The sequence below is a fragment of the Myotis nattereri genome (genome assembly GCF_964212035.1).
Source record: "Myotis nattereri genome assembly, chromosome: X".
NCBI lineage: Eukaryota > Metazoa > Chordata > Mammalia > Chiroptera > Vespertilionidae > Myotis > Myotis nattereri.
In genome coordinates, this window is record NC_138078.1 from 29790061 (window position 1) to 29798336 (window position 8276).

Below are 8276 nucleotides of genomic sequence, written 5' to 3' on the forward strand. Positions count from 1 at the left end.
AAACTCAAGCACATGCTGCCTACAAGAGACGTAAGCTGCAAAGACAAATGTAGATTCAAAGTAAAAGGGTGAAAAATGATTCTCCAAGCAAATAACATCCACAGAAAAGTAGGGGTAGCCATACTTATATCTGACAAAATAGATTTAAAGATAACAAGAGACAAAGATGGACACTTATAATGATAAAGGGAACACTACATAAAGAAAACATGACACTTCTTAATATATATGCACCCAGCCACGGAGCACAAAAATATATAAAACAACTACTCACAGATCTAAAGGAACACAATCATAGTTGGGACTGTAATACTCCATTGACAGCTCTAGACAGATAAACCAAACAGAAAATCAATAAAGAAATATCGGCCTAGCCCTAGTAGGTTTGGCTCAGTGGATAGAATGTCAGCCTGCGACTAAAGGGTTCCAGTTCAATTCCAGTCAAGGGCACATGCCCAGGTTGTGGGCTTGATCCCCAGTAGGGGGCATGCAGGAGGCAGCCGATCAATGATTCTCTCTCATCATTGATGTTTCTATCTCTCTCTCCCTCTCCCTTCCTCTCTTAAATCAATAAAAATATATTTTTTAAAAAAAGAAATATGGTTTAGGAGAAAATGGCGGAGGTTTAGACAGACGTGTCAGTGCCTTGTCCCGGAGCAGATAAGGGCGGGCAGCTGAAACGGGTAGCATACAGCCCGAATAAGCAGAGGAGATTCAGCTGAGACAGTCTGCAGCCAGGAAAGACAGAGAAATCCTAGATAAAGGGAACGGTTAGAGGCTGAGGCTGAAACCTCTCCAGGTGCGCCGGCACAGCCGCGGAGACCATGCCATCTTGGGTGACTGTCGCCGGCATCCAGAGACCAGCTACTAACCCGGCAACAACGGCTCTCAAGCAGCGCGACTACGTGAACTCAGAGGAACTCGGCTTCTCCCCACAGAAAGGTTAGACTTTCCCCAAAGGTGCGGTTTGCAGTTTAGGTTGGAGAGTGGAACGCGCACAGGGGGGTGGGGGCTCTGCGCCCCACAAAGACCGCGGCCGTTGGAGCCAGCGTGACCCACGAGTGTGGAAGGGCACCCCCAGGGCTGCTGGCAGAAGGGAACGCTATAAATAAGCCCACAGTTGGACGGGACACAAACGGGCAGCCTCAGATTACGCCAGTTTGCCGGCTACTCGGGGCCAGGAGCCAGAGCGCGCGCAGAGACTTCGCGCAGATTTGGAAGGTGAAGCGTTGCGAGTTCGCACAACTTCCCAGGCTCTTAAATCTGTGCGTTTGATTGTTGAACCCAGTGCAAGGGACTACCCAGTTGGGGTCAGTCACAGAGCTTGTAAGGGAAGGCTGTTTTGGGGGAGCCTGGGAAACAGAGCGGGGAGTGACTACTGGAAAACCAGCTCTGGGCGGAGGACATTCCCAAACCAGCTTCCGGTACAATAGAGAACACCTGGTCAGAGAGGTCCTATACCCTCGGAGGTCAATCCCGACGCACTGCCACCCAGAGGCAGAGCCATGAACTGACTCTTCTGTAAATACAGATAAGGGCTGTCTGGGAAACCAATGTAGCCTGCCTTAAAATCAGGACTGTGGCTTACACCACAGAGGAACAGTGTATCAGAGGAAAATTCAACATTCTCCTGAATACCTGGTGTGCCAAAAAGAGGAGCAGAAGATATGAAGCACCTTCATTACAGCCCATTTTTTTAATTATTTTTTTTTAATTACTGTTTCACCTTTTAACTAAGAAACCATTTATTTTCTTTTTTCATCACCTGATATTACCCTTTTAATTACTACATTTTTATTTTTAACCAGTATTATTACTGCTGCCATTTTACCATTTTTTTTTTAAAGTGTCATTTTATTTTCTCTTTATTTTATTTTGGGACTAAGGTTCTCCATTCTATTTTCATCGTTCCTTTAGCATCATTTTCCTCTACCTCAATTGTGCTGCTGTGCTAAAACTCTCTTCCCCACTTTTCCCCTTTTGCTGTCCTGTTTCTCTTACCCTATTCCTGCTTTAGATTTTTCCTATTCTTCATACGCCCTGTCTAAATTTCACCCTACTTATATATCCCTTTTCCAATCACCTGCTCTAAATCCTTATCCACCTCTCCCTTATCTTTCTTCACTATCCAAATTTTTTATTCTCTCCTTTTCTCTATTGTTCTGTTGTTGCTTGCTCGATTGTTGAGTATATTGTGTTTTTTTTTTCTTTTCTTTTCTTTAAGGATTGTATGTGAGGTTGTTCTGCTTTTTCTTTTTCTTTTTCTGTCTCCCATTCCCCCTCCCCACCCCACCCCCGGCCAGTTATTTTTGTGCTTCTGCTTTCCCTTGCCTCACTTGATATTATTGGCTGTTTGTAGTTTGTATTCACTCCAGAGATCCGTTGCTGGAATTTGTTGGGATTAGTGGCGGTTCTATCAGAGTTTTCTCCTCATATGAATAGTCTCCTCCCCTCTTCTACTTCATTCTATTTTTCTTTTTTTTTCTTTTTCTTCTTTTTTTTTCTCTTTTTTCTGTTTTTCTCTCTATCTTTTTCTCTTCTTTCTTCCTTACCCCCCAACTCTCTTAGCTTGGGTGGCCATCTTTATTTGGGGTTATTAATACCGTAATTCATTTGTGTTCAGTGCCTGGTACGTTGTGCCTTGTTGTGTTGTATTTTGTGCCTTTAAATCAACGCAGCAGATCCAAGCAACAGCGGCCACCTGATCTCCACACGCTCTGTCTGAGGAACAGCTGCTGTGGGTGAAGCCTCCCTCCACCAGCCAGAAGAGCCACAACAGCTGTGAACAGCACCCATCAGAAGACCCGCTAACAACAGAGGAGCAGCTGCTACCACAACCGCCCAAGGAGCAACCACAGCCCGAGGAGCCACTGCGACCTAGGGAGCAGCCACTGAACGACTCAATATCTATATACGTCAGTGAGATCAAACATGGGTAGACAAAGAAATCCCCAAAGGAAAGAAAAGGAGGACTCACCAGAAAAGCAGCTAAGTGATACAGAGGCATACAACATGACAGAAAAAGAATTCAGAATAAGGGTCCTAGAGTGCATACACCGGATGGAGGAAAAAATCGACAACTTATCCAAGAAGCAAGAAGAAACAGATGAAAAAATCGACAACTTAACTAAGACCCAAGAAGAAATGAAGTGCGATATAGCTGCAATAAAGAACACCATTGAAAGTATCAACAGTAGACTAGGAGAAGCGGAAGACCGAATTAGTGAATTAGAAGACAGGGAAGCAAAACACACCCAAACTGTACTTCAGTTGGAGAAAAAAATTAAAAGACAGGAGGAGAGCCTAAGGGAGCTTTGGGACAACATGAAACGAAACAACATACGAATAATAGGGGTGCCAGAACAACAGAAAGAGGAACAAGGATTAGAAAACCTATTGGAAGAAATAATATCAGAAAACTTCCCTGAGGTGGGGAAGAAAAAAGTCACACAAGCCCAGAGAGTCCCAAGCAAGGTGAACCCGAAAAGACCCACACCAAGACACATCATAATTACCATGGCAAATGTTCAGGACAAAGAGAGAATCTTACAGGCTGCAAGAGAGAGACGGAAAGTTACATACAAGGGATCTCCCATTAGATTATCAAATGATTTCTCAACAGAAACACATCAGGCCAGAAAAGAATGGACGGAAATTTACAAAGTGATGCAAAGCAAAGGACTGAATCCAAGAATACTCTATCCAGCAAGGCTATCATTCAAAATTGAAGGGGAACTAAGAAGCTTCACAGACAAAAAAAGGCTAAGGGAGTTTATCACCACCAAGGCAGCAATGCAAGAAATGCTAAAGGGACTGGTGTAAAAAGAAGAAATAAAAATCCCAGAAAGAAATCAGCCACACACACAAAAAAAGAAATGGCTACAAACAAGTACCTTTCAATAATAACTTTAAATGTAAACGGGCTAAATGCTCCAACCAAAAGATATCGAGTGGCTGAATGGATAAAAAATCATAACCCATACATTTGCTGTCTACAAGAGACCCACCTCATTAGAAAGGACTCACACAGACTGAAAGTGAAGGGATGGAAAAATATCTTTCAGGCTAATGGAAAAGAAAAGAAAGCTGGGGTAGCAATACTTATATCGGACAAAATAGACCTCAAAGTGAAGGCCATAACAAGAGATACGGAAGGCCACTTCATAATACTAAAAGGATCAATACAACAAGAAGATATAACCCTGATAAACATATATGCACCCAATGCAGGAGCACCCAAATACATAAAAAATCTTCTGGAAGATATCAAAGGAGAAATCGACAACAATACAATCATAGTAGGGGACTTTAATACACCACTGTCATCACTGGATAAGTCCTCTAGACAAACAATCAGCAAAGATACAGCAATACTAAATGACTCACTAGATCAGATGGACTTAATAGACATCTTCAGAACACTTCACCCCAGTGCCACGGAATATACATTCTACTCAAGTGCTCATGACACATATTCAAAAATAGACCATATATTGGGTCACAAGCAAAGTATCCCCAAATTCAAGAAGATTGAAATCATAAAAAGCGTCTTCGCAGATCACGATGGCATAATATTAGAAATAAACTGCAATAAAAACAACCCAAAATACTCAAACACCTGGAAGCTGAATAGCATGCTATTAAATATTGATTGGGTTACCAATGAAATCAAAGAAGAAATTCAAAACATCCTGGAAACTAATGACAATGAAAACACAACAATCCAAAACCTATGGGACACAATGAAAGCAGTCCTGAGAGGGAAGTTTATAGCTCTACAGGTCTATCTCAAAAAACAAGAAAAAATGGTAGTAAATCAGCTAACTCTACAACTCAAAGAATTAGAAAGAGAGCAACAAGAAAACCCCAGAGTGAGCAGAAGGAAGGAGATAATAAAGATTAGAGCAGAAATAAATAACATAGAGACCAAAAAAATAATACAGAAAATCAATGAAACCAAGAGCTGGTTCTTCGAAAGGGTAAACAAGATTGACAAACCTCTAGCCAGACTCACCAAGAAGCAAAGAGAGAGGACCCAAATAAACAAAATCAGAAATGAAAGAGGTGAAATAACAACAGACCCCACAGAAATACAAATGATTGTTAAAAAATACTATGGACAGCTCTACTCCAGCAAACTAGACAACCTGGAGGAAATGGACAAATTCCTAGAAAAATACAACATTCCAAAACTCAATCAGGAAGAATCTAAAAATCTCAACAGGCCAATAACTATGGAAGAAATTGAAGCAGTCATCAAAAAGCTTCCAGCAAACAAAAGCCCAGGACCAGACGGCTTCACAGGGGAGTTTTACCAAACATTCAAGGAAGAACTAAAACCTATCCTCCTCAGACTACTACAAAAAATTCAAGAGGAAGGAACACTTCCAAGCTCATTCTATGAAGCCAGCATCACCCTAATACCAAAACCAGGTAAAGACAACACAATGAAAGAGAATTACAGGCCAATATCCCTCATGAACATAGATGCCAAAATCCTCAACAAAATCTTAGCAAATCGGATCCAGCAGTACATCAGAAAGATCATACACCATGACCAAGTAGGATTTATCCCAGGGATGCAAGGATGGTACAATATCCGCAAATCAATAAACGTGATACGTCACATAAACAAATTGAAAGAAAAAAACCACATGGTCATATCAATTGATGCAGAAAAAGCATTTGACAAAATTCAACACCCATTTTTGATAAAAACTCTCAGCAAGGTGGGAGTAGAAGGATCATACCTCAACATAATAAAAGCCATATATGACATGCCCACAGCCAACATCATTCTCAATGGACAAAAACTTACACCATTTCCCCTAAGAACAGGAACAAGACAGGGATGCCCCCTCTCACCACTCCTGTTCAACATAGTACTGGAAGTGTTAGCCATTGCAATTCGGCAAGAAGAAGAAATAAAAGGCATCCAAATTGGAAAAGAGGAAGTAAAACTGTCCTTATTTGCAGACGACATGATATTATACATACAAAACCCTAGAGACTCCATCAAAAAGCTACTAGACTTAATACATGAATTTGGCAATGTAGCAGGATACAAAATTAACCCCAAGAAATCTGAGGCATTTCTATACACCAATAGTGAACTTTCAGAAAGAGAGATTATAAAAACAATCCCGTTTACCATCGCACCAAAAAAACTAAGCTACCTAGGAATAATCTTAACTAAAGAGGTAAAAGACCTCTACTCAGAAAACTACAGGACGTTGAAAAAAGATATAGAGGAAGACATAAACAGATGGAAGAACATACCGTGTTCATGGATTGGTAGAATCCACATCATTAAAATGTCCATACTACCCAAAGCAATCTATAAATTCAATGCACTTCCCATTAAAATACCAACGGCATACTTCAGAGATCTAGAACGAACTCTCCAAAAATTCATCTGGAATAAAAAAAGACCCCGAATAGCTGCAGCAATCCTGAAAAAGAACAAAGTAGGTGGAATCTCAATACCAGATATCAAGTTGTATTACAAAGCCACTGTTCTCAAAACTGCCTGGTACTGGCACAAGAATAGGCATATAGATCAATGGAATAGAATAGAGAGCCCAGAAATCGGCCCGAACCAATATGCTCAATTAATATTTGACAAAGGAGGCAAGAACATACAATGGAGCCAAGATAGTCTCTTCAATAAATGGTGTTGGGAAAATTGGACAGATATATGCAAGAAAATGAAACTAGACCACCAACTTACACCATACACAAAAATAAACTCAAAATGGATAAAGGTCTTAAATGTACGACAGGAAACCATAAAAATTCTAGAAGAATCCAAAGGCAACAAAATCTCAGACATATGCCGAAGCAATTTCTTCACTGATACAGCTCCTAGGGCACTTGAAACTAAAGAGAAAATGAACAAATGGGACTACATCAAAATAAAAAGCTTCTGCACAGCAAAAGAAACCATCAACAAAACAACGAGAAAACCCACTGTGTGGGAAAACATATTTGCCAATGTCATATCTGATAAGGGCCTAATCTCCAAAATCTATAGGGAACTCATACAACTTAACAAAAGGAAGATAAACAATCCAATCAAAAAATGGGCAAAGGACCTAAATAGACACCTTTCAAAAGAGGACATTCAGAAAGCCAAGAGACATATGAAAACATGCTCAAAGTCACTAATCATCCGAGAGATGCAAATCAAAACAACAATGAGGTACCATCTCACACCTGTCAGACTGGCTATCATCAACAAATCAGCAAACAACAAGTGCTGGAGAGGATGTGGAGAAAAAGGAACACTTGTGCACTGCTGGTGGGAATGCAGACTGGTGCAGCCACTATGGAAGACAGTATGGAGTTTCCTTAAAAAACTGAAAATGGAACTCCCATTTGACCCTGTGATCCCACTTCTAGGAATATATCCCAAGAAACCAGAAACACCAATCAGAAAGGATATATGCACCCCTATGTTCATAGCAGCACAATTCACCATAGCTAAGATCTGGAAACAGCCTAAGTGCCCATCAGTAGATGAATGGATTAGAAAACTGTGGTACATCTACACGATGGAATACTATGCTGCTCTAAAAAGGAAGGAACTCTTACCATTTGCAACGTCATGGATGGAACTGGAGAGCATTATGCTAAGTGAAATAAGCCAGTCAATGAAGGAAAAACACCACATGATCTCACTCATTCATGGATAATAGAGACCATTATAAACTTTTGAACAATAATAGATTCAGAGGCAGAGCTGCCTCAAACAGATTGTCAAACTGCAGTGGGAAGGCCGGGGAGGGTTGTGGGGCAGGAGGGAGGGGGGTAAGAGATCAACTAAAGGACTTGTATGCATGCGTATAAGCATAACCAATGGACATAAGACACTGGGGGATAGGGGAGGCTGGGGGACTGTCTAGGGCGGGGGGATAAAATGGACACATATGTAATACCCTTTGTAATACTTTAAGCAATAAAAAAATTAAAAAAAAAAATAAAATAAAATAAAAAAAAATAAAAAATAAAAAAAGAAATATTAGCCTAAAATGAAACACTAGACCAAATGGACATAATTGACATTTACAGAACCTTTCATCCCAGAACATCAGATTCTTCTCCAGCACACATGGAACATTCTCAAGAATAGATCATATGTTGGGTCACAAAACTAGCATCAACAAGTTCAAGAATATTGAAATTATATCAAGCATATTCTCTGACCATGATGTCTTAAATTAGAAATCAACTGCAAAAAATAAGTAAAGAAACCCAAAAATATGTGGAGATTAAAT